Below are 15,273 nucleotides of genomic sequence, written 5' to 3' on the forward strand. Positions count from 1 at the left end.
GCGGGAAGAATCTCTCTACCTCCACCCTATCCATCCCCTTCATTATCTTATACGTCTCTATAAGATCCCCCCTCATCCTTCTAAACTCCAACGAGTACAGACCCAGTCTATTTAGTCTCTCTTCATTGTCCAACCCCCTCATCTCTGGTATCAGCCTAGTGAACCTCCTCTCACACCCTCCAAGGCCAAAATATCCTTGCGCAAGTGCGGTGACCAAAACTACACATAGTACTCCAGCTGCGGCCTCACCAGTGCCCTGTACAGTCGCAGCAAGACCTCCCTGCTTTTATATTCTATCCCTCTCGCTATAAAGGCCAGCATCCCATTCGCCTTCTTGATCACCTGCTGAACCTGCAGACTGGGTTTTTGCGACTCATGCACAAGGACCCCCAGGTCCCTCTGCACCGTAGAATGCTGCAGCTTTTCGCCCTTTAAATAGTAATCCCTCCTACTATTATTCCTGCCAAAGTGGATAACCTCACACTTGCTAACATTATACTCCATCTGTCAGGTCCTCGCCCACTCACTCAGCCTATCTAGATCCCTCTGCAGACTTTCCACACCCTCCGCACAATTTGCTTTTCCACTCATCTTTGTGTCATCAGCAAATTTCGACACACTACACTCAGCCCCCTCCTCCAGATCATCTATATAAATGGTAAATAGCTGAGGCCCCAGCACCGATCCCTGCGGCACTCCACTAGTCACCAACCGCCAATCAGAATAGCACCCATTGATACCAACTCTCTGCCTCCTATTAGACAGCCCATCCTCTACCCACGCTAACACCTTACCCCCAACTCCATGCCCCCTAACCTTCTGAAGCAACCTTTTGTGCGGCACCTTATCAAACGCCTTCTGAAAATCGAGAAACACCACATCCACCGGTTCCTCTCTGTCTACCGCACTAGTCACATCCTCATAGAATTCCAATAATTTTGTCAAACACGACTTCCCCTTAACGAATCCGTGCTGCGTCTGCTCTATCAAACAATTCTTCTCTAGGTGCCTCGCTATTTCTTCTTTGATGACGGATTCCAGCATTTTTCCAACAACAGACGTTAAACTAACCAGCCTATAATTCCCTGCCTTTTGCCTGCTACCTTTTTTAAACAGCAGCGTAACATTAGCCATTTTCCAATCTTCTGGCACTTCCCCGGAATCCAGCGAAGTTTGGTAAATAATCACTAAGGCGTCTACTATCATCTCTGCCATTTCCTTCAGAACCCTGGGATGCATTCCATCCGGTCCTGGGGACTTGTCCACCATCAGTCCCGCTAGTCGATCAAGCACTACCTCTCTAGTGACAGTAATCGCATTCAGGCCCTCAACTCCTACCATCCTTCTATCTTTAATATCCGGCAAACTATTCGCGTCCTCCTCCGTGAAGACCGAGGCAAAAAACTTATTTAAGGCCTCTGCCATTTCCTCATTTCCCACCACTAAATCCCCCCTCTCATCCTCTAAGGGTCCAACATTCACTCTAGCCAGCCTCCTCCTCTTTATATATTTGTAAAAACTCTTACTGTCCTTTTTTATATTTAGTGCTAGTTTAGCTTCATAGTCTATCCTTCCTTTCTTTATCAACTTCTTAGTCATTCTTTGTTGATTTTTAAACCTCTCCCAATCTTCTACTCGCCCACTACTTTTAGCCACTCTAAACGCATTAGCTTTTAATTTAATACTCTCCTTTATTTCCCTCGATAACCACGGCTGATTATCCCTTCTCCTACGTTCCTTCTTTACCATGATTACCATGATCCCTGCTGGGCATCTGGCTCTGAACGCCTCTCTCCACGGGGAAATAGGCACAGAGCTGCATTAGATATGCAAAAAGCCATTTAAATATAATTTAAAAGTTTATTTCAAGTTTATTCATTATGGGGCATTGCAAGAAGGCAGAGCCTTTGGGGGCATGGCTTAGGGGGTGGTGCCTGAAAAGGTGGAGCCTAGTGGGCCAATCGATGGGGATGGGGGGGGTTCCATTGTCACTATACTGTCAAATTTGGCGAGGGAGGGAGGGAAGCTAATGATCAGGACTGGCCATTGGATTTTTGGGGGGAGGGGGCAGCCTACTGGGGATTCGGGATGTAGGGGTGGGGTGACTCTGCAGGGTAGGTTGGCACTATGGCAGAGCTATCGGGAGATGGAGGGGCCCGGACATGGTCAGGGGTCCAGCGATTGAGCCATGAGGGAACGGAGGACAGGCAATGCGGGGATCGAAGGCTTGGTCAGTGATCGAGCTGGCTAGTGATCAGGATGCTGGCAGACAGGGGCCATTACACACGTGCCAATTTCAGTGCTGACAGAAAGGCACATGCACACTGGCCTGCTCAACGCCATGCTGCCAGCCTCTCCAGTGGAAATAGGCCCTGCCCACTGGTTTCTGGACTGATTCATGCTAGTGGACAGAGTGGAAAATTTATTTTTAAACTCCCACTGAAAAAAACAATGTGATTTACTCCAGTTTTCACGTGAATTCAACACTTAGAATTCTTTTGACAGAATCGCCCCCATCGTTCTTTCAAATGTCCTTTGCACCCTCTCCAAGGCCTTAATGTCCTTCCTGAAATGAGGTGCCTAGGTTTAGATACTCCCGCGTAGGTCAAATCAATCAATAATAGTGACTGGTCATAGGCGGGTTCAACTCACTGCGGAATGCAAGTGGGGAAATTCTACTTGAATTGGAGTTTACGTTCTGATGAATAGATAAAGCTGACATTGAACTTGATGGAAATATAATAATAACAATGACATTTTATTCTAGAACATATGAACATACAAATAAGGGGCAGGAGTAGGCCATCCAGGCCCTTGAGCATACTTTGCCATTTAATAAGACCATGGCTGTTCATATAATAACCAAAAGTGTGTGGGTTAGGTGGATTGGCCATGCTAACTTGTCCCTTAGTGTCCAAAAATGTGTAGGTAAGATGGATTGGCTATGCTAAATTGTCCCTTTGTGCCCAAAGATGCGTAGGTTAGGGGGATTTAGTGGGGTAAATATACAGCATTATGGGAAAAGGGCCTCGGTGGAATGCTGTGTTGGAGAGTTGGTGCAGACTCGATGGGCCAAATGGCCTCTTCCTGTAGGGATTCTATGATTCTAACCTTACCTCTGCAATCTATCAATCCCTGATAACCTATCACGCCATTGCTTACCAAGAATCTATCCACCCCAGCCTTACAAATAGTCAAAGACTGCTTCCACTGCCTTTTCAGGAATAGAGTTCTGAAGACTCATGACACTCTGAGTGAAAAGATTTTGCCTCATCTCCATTCTAAATGGGCAACCCCTTATTTTTAAACAGTTCCGTGTTTAGGGACCCTTAGTTCTAGATTCTCCCAAAAGAGGAAATACCTTCTCCACATTCACCCTACCCAGACCCCTCAGGATCTTACATGTTTCAATCAAGTCACTTGTTATTCCTCTAAACTCTAGTGGATAGAAGCCTAACGTCTAATTTTTCTTCACAGACAACCAGGTTTATAGCCTTTTAGGCTGAAGAGCAGTATAACCAGTGAAAAATTCACATAGAGACTAAGTAAGCAGGTTAAAAACATACTAAGGTGTAACAATCATGTAGATATTGAAAAAAAAGAGGAACAACTTGTTTGGATAATAGAGTGATGGACAGGATATCTAAAGAAGGATAATGTTAAGTTGAAGCTACATTAAACTCACTAACTAATACACCATTCCTACAATGGCAATGAAACTACTAAGTTCAATACTTAATTAAGGAATTAAATCATGCAAGGACCAGGGCTGCATCAGTACCTTCCAGTCCTGCACCTAATGGAGTTGAATTTAATCATACGAACATAGGAATTAGGAATAGGAGTAGGCCACTCGGACTCTCGTGCCTGCTCCACTGTTCAATAAGATCATGGCTGATCTGATTGTAACTTCAACCCCATATCCCTGCTAACCCCCGATAACCTTTCACCCCCTTGTTAAGCAAGGGGTGGCATGATGGTACAGTGGTCAGCAACGTCAGGGACCCGGGTTCAATTCCGGCCTCGGGTCACTGTCTGTGTGGAGTTTGCACATTCTCCCCGTGTGTGTGTGTTTCCTCTGAGTGCTCCAGTTTCCTCCCTCTGTCCAAAGATATGCGGGTTAGCTTGATTGGCCATGCTAAACTCCCCTTACTGTTGGGGGAATTAGGAGGGTAAATATGAGGGGTTCCAGGGATGGAACCTGGGATTTTGGTCGGTGCTGACTTGATGGGCCAAATGGCTTCCTCCTTCCCTGTAGATTCCATGATTCTATAACTCTGATTTAAAAATATTTAAAGACTCCGCATTCACTGCTTTTTGAGGAAGATAGCTGCAGAGACTTACGACCCTCTGAGAGAAACACATTTAACTCATTTCTGTCTTCAATGAGTAACCCCTTATTTGTAAATAATGATCCCCTTGTTCAATCTCCCACAAGGGGAAACGTCTCTACATCTGCCTCTCAATCAAGTCACCCCTTACTCTTCTAAACGCAAGCAGATGCAAACCTAACCTTTCCAACCTTTCCTCAGAAGCCAACCTGCTCATCCCTGGTATTAGTCTAGTAAATCTTCTCTGAACTGTTTCAAATGCATTTATATCTTTCCTTAAATAGGAAGACCAATACTGTACACAGTACTCCAGATGTGGCCTCCCCAGTGCCCCGTACAACAGAAGCATAATCTCTCTAATTTTATAATCAATTCCCCTCGCAATAAATGCTTTTGAACATCCAAGTTGCCTTGATTGCTCTGGGTGTAGTGGGGTGAACCAGTTCTGAAATTGGGTAGATTGCAAAAGGGATTTTCCGAACTTAGGATATGAGATCTTCTTGTTTGTGGAATTTTGATTTTGTGACATGAGTAGTGTTGTTGTACGACACGGTGTCAAGGGTTTGAGATCACTGTGCGTAGTTTGAACGTATGCGAGATATGTGATTGACTTCAGCGCTCTGTCTCTTTAAACAGTCAAGGCAGTGTGGGTTCTCCTTCCAGAATCCAGGGGGCGGCATGGTGGCACAATGGTTAGCACTGCTGCCTCACAGCTTCAGGAAACCGGGTTTGAGTCCTGGCTTGGGTCACTGTCTGTGTGGAGTTTGCATGTTCTCCCCATGATTACACGAGTTTCCTCAGGGCGCCCTGGTTTCCTCCCACAGTCCAAAGATGGGTTAGTATTGGCCATGCTAAATTACCCTTTAGTGTCCTGGGATGCATAGGTTAAATGGATTAAAGAGGTAAATATATGGGATTATGGGGATAAGGCCTGGGTGGGGTTATTGTTGGTGCAGACTCCATGGGCCAAATGGCCTCCTTCTGCACTGTCGGGATTCTATGCTTTCTCTGATTTCTATGACTGCTCTACAGTGAAGCACGCAGATATTGAAACATAGGCTGATATTTTCCAGCGCATGGTCCCCCGCCCACGGCTTCCCCCGCCAAACCTTCATTCACATTGGCAGGACAGGAAGGCCCAGCTGGCGTGCGGGGCTGGAAAATTCAGGCCATAGTTCCACTGTATAGTCTTGAGCAATGTTCTACTCTGCTCTTCAACCTAAACATTTCTTCACACCTCAATGCTATTTTAAGATCAACTCCAGAGACGCTTGAGTGGGCCAGCACCCACAGTGCAGTACTGAAGGAGTGCTGCTCTGTTGCAAGTGTGGGTTATTTTTGGATAAGAAGGTAAACGCAGATCCTGTCTGCCTTCTCAGATGGACAGAAAGGTTTCTAAGGTGCTACTTTGAACAGAAGTAGCGGGGGTGTTTGTGTTCCTTGGTATGCTAGCCGGTGTTTGTCCCTCAATCACATCACAAGAACAGGGAGCGGGATTTTCCCTGAAACCAACCTCATGTTTAGCGTGGTGTAGGTAGCTCACCTTTGGCTGGATTTCTCGTTGAATGCACCCCTCGCTGTTGGGAAACCCTAATTGCGCTGTCAGCCGGACTGGAAAATCCAGAGGCACGAATGGCCAGGAAAATGCAGGCCAGAATTTTTGACTATTACTCATTTGTGGAAGCGAGCTGCAGCAAAATGGGTTGCAAAGTTCCAACATCATATCAGCTACTTCATTGTAAAGTGTTTTTGGAATATGCTGAGGTAATGAAAAGCACTATTAGGTACAATTCATTCAAACATGAGAAATAAAATCTAGGAGCAGAAATAGGCCCTCCCGCTCACCATAACCCTTAATTCCTTTACTGTTCAAGAATTTATCTATCCTTACCTTAAAAACATTCAATGAGGTAGCCTCAACTGCTTCACTGGGCAGTGAATTCCACAGATTCATAAAGTTCCTCCTCAACTCAGTCCTAAATCTGCTTCCCCTTATTTTGAGGCCATGTTTCCTTGTTCTAATTTCACCTGCCCATAGAAACAATGTCCCTGCTTCTATCATATTTATTCCCTTCATAATTTTGTATGTTTTTATAAGATCTCCCCTCATTCTTCTGCATTCGAATGAGTATCGTCCCCATCTACTCACAAGCCAACCCTCTCAACTCCGGAATCAACCTAGTGAATTTCCTCTGGACTCCATCTACTGCCAGTATGTCCTTTCTCAAATAAGAAGACCAAGACTGTACACAGTACTCCAGGTGTAGCTGCACAGCATTTATAATACCAGAAAAGTCCTTCCCCTGTTTTACTGCACCAGAACGCTTGAGCAATTTGAAATGCCCTGCTTCCAGTCGACAGGCAGCGTTGTTCCACTGAATCTGTGGTTGCTTCTCGTGCTTTGTAACCAGTTAACTCCATATTGGTTTTGTAAGCAATAGCTCAGAAACTGATTTCTACTGATGCCAAGACTTTAAAACACCCAGCACCGCAATCAAATAGCAACCGTTGCATTAGGATGAAGGAATTTAAACAAATCCCCAAAATGAGTTTAAATAAATCCCCAAAATAAGTTAAAATAAATTAGTTAAACCCTGGATCGCCTATTAAAATGATAGCAGATGAATACACGAGAAATAGCAGGGAAAGAACAGTTGTCCAATTGAGTTTGACCCCTGTTGACACGGTGCAACAGCTGCATACTATCATCCCTACCTCAGCAACTATCTTGGATGAGCTCCAAAATACAGTGCATAGAATTTACAGCACAGAAACAAACCAGTCGGCTTGACATGTCTCTCACCTGTGTTCATGTTCCACCTTGAGTCTCCTCCCAACCTTTCTTCACCTCACCGTACCAATGTAACTGAAAACTCCAGGAGGCACTGTGAGCCATGAGGATCAGAAGAGTTGTACATAACTTGTACATAATTTGTCTATATCAATAAGCAGATTTGGTTGAAAGCTTCAAGTTTCTAGGTGTCCAGATCACCAACAATCTGTCCTGGTCCGCCTATGCTGATGCAGTTAACAAAGCCCAACAAAACCTTTACTTTCTCAGAAGACTAAAGAAATTCGGCATGTCTGCTACGACTCTCACCAATTTTTACAGATGCACCATAGAAAGTATTCATTCCGTTTGTCTCACAGCTTTGTATGGCTCTTCCTCTGACCAAGGCCCCAAGAAACTACAAAGGATTGTGAATGTAGCCCAGTCCATCACGCAAACCAACTTCCTATCCATTGACTCCATCTACACTCCCTGCTGCCTCGGGAAAGCAGCCAGGATATTCAAGGACCCTATGCACCTCGACATTCTCCCTTCTACCTTCTTCCGTCAGGGAAAAGACTTAAGATACTTGCCCTCCACCCAGAAGCCTCGGACAAACCTGTATCCAAGGTTACCATCGCAGACATCAGAGCATCTCAAAGATCAACCCACGGAAAGCGACTGGCCTGGATGGGGTACCCAGATGAGCACTCAGATCCTGCATGGATCAGCTGGCAGGGGTATTCGCAGACGTCTTTAACCTCTCTTTACACCAATCTGCTTCAAGAAGATGACCATATCCCAGTACCAAAGAAAAGCAAAGCAGCGCGTCTTAATGACTATCATCTGGTGGCTCTGATGTCCATCATTATTAAGTGCTTCGAAAGGTTGGTCATGGCACAAATCAATTCCAGCTTCTCGGACTACCTGGATCCATTACAATTTGCCCACTGCCGCTACAGGTCCAAAGCAGGTAACATCTCTCTGTTCCTACACTCAATCCTGGAACATCTAGACAACAAAGACACCTATATCAGACTCCTAGTTATTGTCTACAGTTCAGCCTTCAACATCATTATTCCGACAAAACGTATCTCCAAACTCTGTGACCTAGGCTTGGCTCCTCCCTCTGCGACTGGATCCTAGACTTCCTAAGTCACAGACTGCAGTCCACAAGGATAGATGGCAACACCTCCGTCATGATCATTCTCAACACCTGTGCCCACAAGGCAGCGTCCTCAGCACCTTACTATACTCCTTATACACCTATGACTGTGTGGCCAAATTCAAGTTTGCTGATAACACCACTGTAGTGGGCTGGATCTCAAACAATGATGAGAATATATACAGGAAAGAGATAGAGAATCTGGTGAACTGGTGCAATGACAATAATCTCTCCCTCAATGTCAACAAAATGAAGGAGATAGTCATTGACTTCAGGAAATGTAATGGAGGACATGTCCCTGTCTACATCCATGGGGATGAAGTGAAAATGGTTGAGAACTTCAGGTTTCCAGGTGTCCAGATCACCAACAACCTATCCTGGTCCCTCCATGCCGACATATAGTTAAGAAAGCCCACCAATGCCTCTACTTTCTCAGGAGGCTAAGGGAATTTGGCATGTTCACTATGACTCTACCAACATTTACAGATAAACCATAGAAAGCATTTTTTCTGGTTGTATCACAGCTTTGTATAACTCCTGCTCATTCACTGACTCTGTCTACACTTACGGCTGCCTCGGAAAAGCAGCCAGCATAATCAAGGGCCCCAAACGCCCCAGACATACTCTCTTCCACCTTCTTCTGTCAGGAAAAAGACACAGCTTCTTCCCTGCTACCATCAGCTTTTCCATGGCGTTACCTTGCATTAAGTTAATCTTTCTCTGCACCCTAGTTATGACGTAACACAACACTCTGTACTCTCTCCTTTCCTTCTCCCATATGTACTCTATGAATGGTATGCTTTGTCTGTATAGTGCGCAAGAAACAATACTTTTTACTGTATATTAATACACGTGACAATAATAAATCAAATCAAATCAAACGAAAGCCACAGATTACAGATGAACTGACTCAAGAACAGCTTCTTGCCTGCTGCCATCAGACTTTTGAATAGACTTATCATATCTTAAGCTGTTCTTTCTCTTCACCCTGTCTGTAACTGTAACACTATATTCTGCACCCTCTCCTTTCCTTTGCCCCTTGTAATCTATGAACGGTATGTTTTGTCTGTATTGCATGCACAAAACAATACTTTTCACTGTATTCCAATATTTCTGACAATAATAAATCAAATTCAATCAAATCAAATCTGTACCATTTTGGCATATCCCCAACTCTACCATTAACACCAAGCAGGGGGATCAACTTTGGTTCAATGTAGAGTACAGGAGGGCATGGCAGGAGCAACACCAGGCATACATAACAATGAGGTGTCAACCTGGTAAAGCTACAACACAGGATTATTTGCATGCCAAACAGCATAAACAGCAAGTGATAGAGCTGAGTGATCCCACAGCCTTGCAACTGGTTAGATCTAAGCTATGCAATCCTGCCACGTCCAGCTGTGAATGGCAGTAGACAGTTAAAAAACTTACTGGAGGAGGAGGCTCCACAAATATCCCCGTCCTCAATGATGGAGGAGCCCAGCACATCAGTGCAAAAGATAAGGCTGAAGCATTTGCAACAATTTCAGCCAGAAATGCCTCCTCCTGAAGACCCCAGCATTAGAGATGCCAGTCTCCAGCCAATTTGATTCACTCCATGTAATATCAAGAACTGATCGAAAGTACTGGGTACTGCAAGGGATATGGGCCCCGCTCAGCAATATTATGGCAATAGCACCGGAGACTTGTGCTCCAGAACTAGCTGTGCCCCAGTACACCCATAACAATGGCACCTATCTAGCAACATGGACAATTGCCACGGTATGTTCTGTCCAAAAAAGCAGGATAATTCTAACATGGCCAATTATTATCCCATCAGCCTATTCTTGATCACCAGCAAAGTGATGGAAGGGGTCACCAACAGTGCGATCAAGTGGCACTTGCTTAGCAATGACTTGCTCACTGATGCTCAGTTTGTGTTCGGCCAGGGCCACTCAGTTTCTGACCTCATTGCAGCCTTCATTCAAACATAAACAACAGAGCTGAAGTCAGAGGTGAGGTGAGAATGACAGCCCTTGACGTCAAGGCAGCATATGACTGAGTGTGGTATCAAGGAGCCCTGGCAAAACTGGAGTTAATGGGAATCACTGGGAAAATTCTCCATTGCTCGCAGTCATGCGTAGTACAAAGGAAGATGATTATGGTTTTTGGAAGTCAATAATCTCAGTTTCAGAGCATCACTCAGGAGTTCCCCAGGGTAGCATTCTAGGTCCAACTATCTTCAGCTGCTTCATCTATCACCTTCCTTCCATCACAAGGTCAGAAGTGGGGATGTTTGTGGATGATTGCACAATGGTCAGCATCACTCATGACTCCTCAGATACTGAAACAATCTACAAAGAACAAAGAACAACCCGGCACGGGAAACAGGCCCTTCGGCCCAACGAGCCCGCGCCACCATTTTAAAGCATTTTCCTACACCTACCTTGCCCCGTGTGTATGCGAATGGTACCCCTACTGTAGCCAGATTCAGGGGAGAATAGTGTAGGGTCAATTTGGTACACCAATCAGCCTAAGAGCACATCTTTGGGGTGTGGGAGGAAACCGGAGCACCCGGAGGAAACCCACGCAACCACAGGGAGAATGCGCAAACTCCCACAGACACTGGCCCAAATCTATGTATCTGCACAGCTATCAGTGATAGTCACTGAGCTGTTGTGGTGCCCGTCTGCTGGTCCAGATTTAAGCACACACATCGACACAAAGTACTAGGCCACTCTCAAAACATCCAAGAGCAGCCCACGCATGACCCACCGTGTGCATGCCCCTCGTTTGACAACAAGGTGGACCGACACCTGTGGATTAAAGAGACAAAACATTAACATATACTATTACATTTCCAGTATCGACCCGAGGCTCTGTCCCTTTTTAAAACCATCTTATATAACCCTCCATCCCTGTTTCACTCATGTGCCTATCTAAGTAAACCTTAAACAAGTCCAGAGTGCCTGCCTCCACCACCTTACTTGGTAGCGCATTCCATGCCCCCACAACCCTCTGTGTGAAAAACCTTCCTCTAGTATCGAAATTATACTTCTCCCCCCTCACCCTTAGATCGTGACCTCTCGTGATAGTTGTGCCCAGTCTAGGGAAAAGCCTGCCACTGTTGACTCTATCTATACCTTTCATTATTTTATACACCTCTATCAGATCCCCCCTTAATCTCTGTCTTTCTAAGGAAAAGAGGCCCAGTTTTCCCAATCTTTCCTCATAACCCAGTCCTTCCATACCAGGCAGCATCCTGGTAAACCTCCTCTGCACTCTCTCCAGGGTCTTCACGCCCTTCCGGTAGTAAGGTGACCAGAACTGGACGCAGTACTCCAAATGCGGTCTAACCAACGTTCTGTACAACTGAAGCATTAGACGACCGCTCTTATACTCTATACCCCTTCCTATAAAGGCTAGCATTCCATAAGCTTTCTTTGCAACCTTCTCCACCTGTGTTGACGCCTTCAGAGACTTGTGCACTTGCACTTCCAGGTCCCTCTGTGTTTCTATACTCATAATTGGTCTACCTTTTATCATGTAACTCCTCCTTGCATTATTCCTTCCAAAATGCATCACCTTGCATTTATCAGGGTTAAATTCCATCTGCCATCTATCTGCCCAGTATACCAACCTATCTATATCCTGCTGTGTCACCTGACAATCTTCCTCAGTATCCGCCAATCCTGCCATCTTGGTGTCATCCGCAAACTTGCTGATCACACCACGTACGCCCTCTTCCAAGTTGTTTATATATATTACAAAAAGAAGAGGTCCCAGTACTGAGCCCTGCGGCACACCACTGGTGACAGACCTCCAGCCAGAAAAGGACCCTTCCACTACTACTCTCTGCCTCCTATTGCCTAGCCAGTTTTCAATCCATCTAGCTACCTGTCCTTGTATCCCATGTGCCTTAACTTTTTCTACCAGCCTACCATGAGGGACTTTGTCAAACGCCTTACTGAAATCCATATAGATGACATCAACGGCTCGCCCATCGTCAACCGTTTTTGTCACGTCCTCAAAAAATTCTACCAGATTCATGAGGCAAGACCTCCCCTGAACAAAGCCATGTTGCATATCCCTAATCAGATCGCAACACTCCAAATGCTTATACATCCTATCCTTAAGAATTTTTTCCAACAATTTTCCTACCACTGATGTCAAACTCACTGGTCTGTAATTACCAGGGTTATCCCTACTGCCCTTTTTAAACAGCGGTACCATATTAGCTACCCAACCAGCAAGAGGATCCTGCCGAAACCCGGAATTGAACCAGGGACCTTTAGATCTTCAGTCTAACGCTCTCCCAACGGAGCTACTTTGGCCGGCTAATCTGTGCCCATATGCAGCAAGACCAGGACAATATTGGCTTGCGTTGACTTATGACAAGTAACATTCACATCACGTAAGTGCCAGACAATGACATACAGAACGAGAGAGAATCCAGCCATCTTCCCTGGGAATTCTGGGAATCCTGCAGCGAGTAGCTCACCTCTGAACTCCCCAAAGTCTGTCCAGCATCTACAAGGCACAAGTCAGGAGTGTGATGGAATATTCTCCAACAGCTCCACCAACACTCAAGAAGCTCGATACCATTCTGGAAGAAGCAGCCTACTTGATTAGCACCAGATCCAGCATCAACAACATCCACTGCCTTCATCACTGGCACATACTAACAGATGTGTGTACCATCCACAATTTTCATTGCATCAACCCATCAAGGCTCCTTCAACAGCACCTTCTAAACCCGCACCCTCTACCATCTAAAAGGACAAGGGCAGCAAATGCTTGGGAACACCAACAGCCACAAACTCCCCTCCAAGCCTTTCAGGACTGTGGATTGGGCTGCGTGTAGCATGGTCAGTGAAATGATGCAGATCCAGGGAATACCTGAGTGCACACTGATGACCTGGAACCACAGTCAAATTTCCAGTCCTGTATATCCCAATATATGTCACAATGCAACCTGAAATACAATCACTTGGGTCTTCTAATCTAACTTGGTATACGTCCCGTAAGTTATTAAAAATGAATTGCCCATTACAACAGCCTTTATCTCTTCGCCTTTCCAGCTCCATAACAATATCTATTATTCATATTTACTTAAAGTGCAAGGAAAAAGCAGCATCATCAAAAACAATCATGTTCAACTTCATGTCTGCTTTAGAAGTTACTAATTCTTTCCCCTGAGAGGGACATCAGCTAACGCGCTGATTTTGACCTGATGACATTAATCTCTTCATCCCTGATTGTTGGCCCAGATTCAGTACAATCAGATGCGGAGGAGGGAGGTGAGTGGAACTGAAGCTCTTGCAATATTCAGCAGAATGACCACTTGGAACAGGAAACAGCAGAACAAGAGTTGGCATTTCGGAGTTATCAGCAGGTCATGGTGAGAACATCTACAATGATTTGTACAACATTCTCTTCCTAAATAACATATTTGAGTCATTGAAACATTCAGTCCCTTTACAGTGTTCGTCTGCTGAATTAAATCACGATTAATCTGCATCTTAATTCCATCTCTCCGCCTTAGTCTCGTTCTGTTACTTAACGAAGAAATTGTTCACCTATCTCAGTTTTTTTATTGTTCCCCCTTGCTCCAACTTCAAACACTTCTTTTTAGGCATAGTGGCATAGTGATTAGCACTGATGCCTTACAGTGCATGGGACCCAGGTTCAATTCCTGGCTTTGCTTACTGTCTATGCGGAGTCTGCACATTCTCCCTGTGTCTGTGTGGATTTCCTCTGGGTGCTCTGGATTCCTCCCACAGTTCAAAAGATGTGCTGGTTAGTTGCATTGGCCATGCTAAATTTTCCCTCAGTGTACCTGAACAGGTGCCAGAGTGTGGCGACTAGGGGATTTTCACGTGACTTCATTGCAGTGTTAATGTAAGCCAACTTGTGACAGTAATAAATAAATTTTAGAGTTCAGATTTCCACTATCCCTTATGTGAAGAACTTCTCCCTGGCTTTACTATTGAGGGTGCTAACTCTAATTTTAAGGTTCATAAGAACATAAGAGGAGCAGGAGTAGGCCATCTAACCCCTCGAGCCTGCCCCGCCATTCAATAAGATCATGGCTGATCTGAAGTGGCTCAGTTCCACTTTCCCGCTTTCTCCCCATAACCCTTAATCCCCTTGCCTACCAAAAACCTATCTACCCGCGTCTTAAATATATTTAGCGAGGTAGCCTCCACCACTTCAACGGGCAGAGAATTCCAGAGATTCACCTACCTTTGAGTGAAGATGTTCCTCCTCAACTCTGTTCTAAACTGCTCCCCCCTTATCTTGAGGCTGTGTCCTCTAGTCCTGCTGTCCTTTCTGAGCAGGAAGAACCTCTCCACCTCTACCCTATCCAGCCCCTTCATCATCTTATACGTCTCAATAAGATCCCCCCTCACCCTTCTAAACTCCAACGTGTACAAGCCCAGTCTATTCAGTGTCTCTTCATAGCTCAACCCCCTCAACTCCGGTATCAGCCTAGTGAACTTCCTCTGCACTCCCTCCAAGGCCAAAATATCCTTGTGCAAGTGTGGCAACCAAAACTGCACACAGTACTCCAGCTGCAGCCTCACCAGTGCCCTGTACAGTTATATTCAATCCCCCTTGCTATGAAGGCCAGCATCCCATTTGCCTTCCTGACCACCTGCTGCACCTGTAGGCTGGGTTTTTGTGACTCATGCACAAGGACCCCCAGGTCCCTCTGCACCGTAGCATGCTGCAGCTTTTCGCCCTTTAAGTTGTAGTCCTTCCTACTATTATTCCTGCCAAAGTGGATAACCTCACACTTGCCAACATTGTATTCCATCTGCCAGGTCCTCGCCCACTCGCTCAGCCTATCTAGATCCCTCTGCAGACTTTCTACATCCTCCGCACAATTTACTTTTCCACTTATCTTTGTGTCATCAGCAAATTTCGACACCTTACACTCAGCTCCCTCCTCCAGATCATCTACATAAATGGTAAATAGCTGAGGCCCCAGCACCGATCCCTGGGGCACTCCACTAGTCACC

At 45.4% G+C, this 15,273-nt stretch overlaps 1 non-coding gene across 1 annotated transcript; it reads right to left on the bottom strand.

The window, feature by feature from the left end:
• Positions 1–12,509: 12,509 nt before the first annotated feature.
• On the bottom strand, positions 12,510–12,582 carry trnaf-gaa (transfer RNA phenylalanine (anticodon GAA)). Its single transcript has one exon. It is a non-coding gene; the product is annotated as a tRNA-Phe (tRNA).
• Between the last annotated feature and the right edge of the window lie 2,691 nt (positions 12,583–15,273).

This window comes from Carcharhinus amblyrhynchos, chromosome 35 (assembly GCF_965287045.1).
Source record: "Carcharhinus amblyrhynchos chromosome 35, sCarAmb.v2.hapA, whole genome shotgun sequence".
In the NCBI taxonomy this organism is placed as follows: domain Eukaryota; kingdom Metazoa; phylum Chordata; class Chondrichthyes; order Carcharhiniformes; family Carcharhinidae; genus Carcharhinus; species Carcharhinus amblyrhynchos.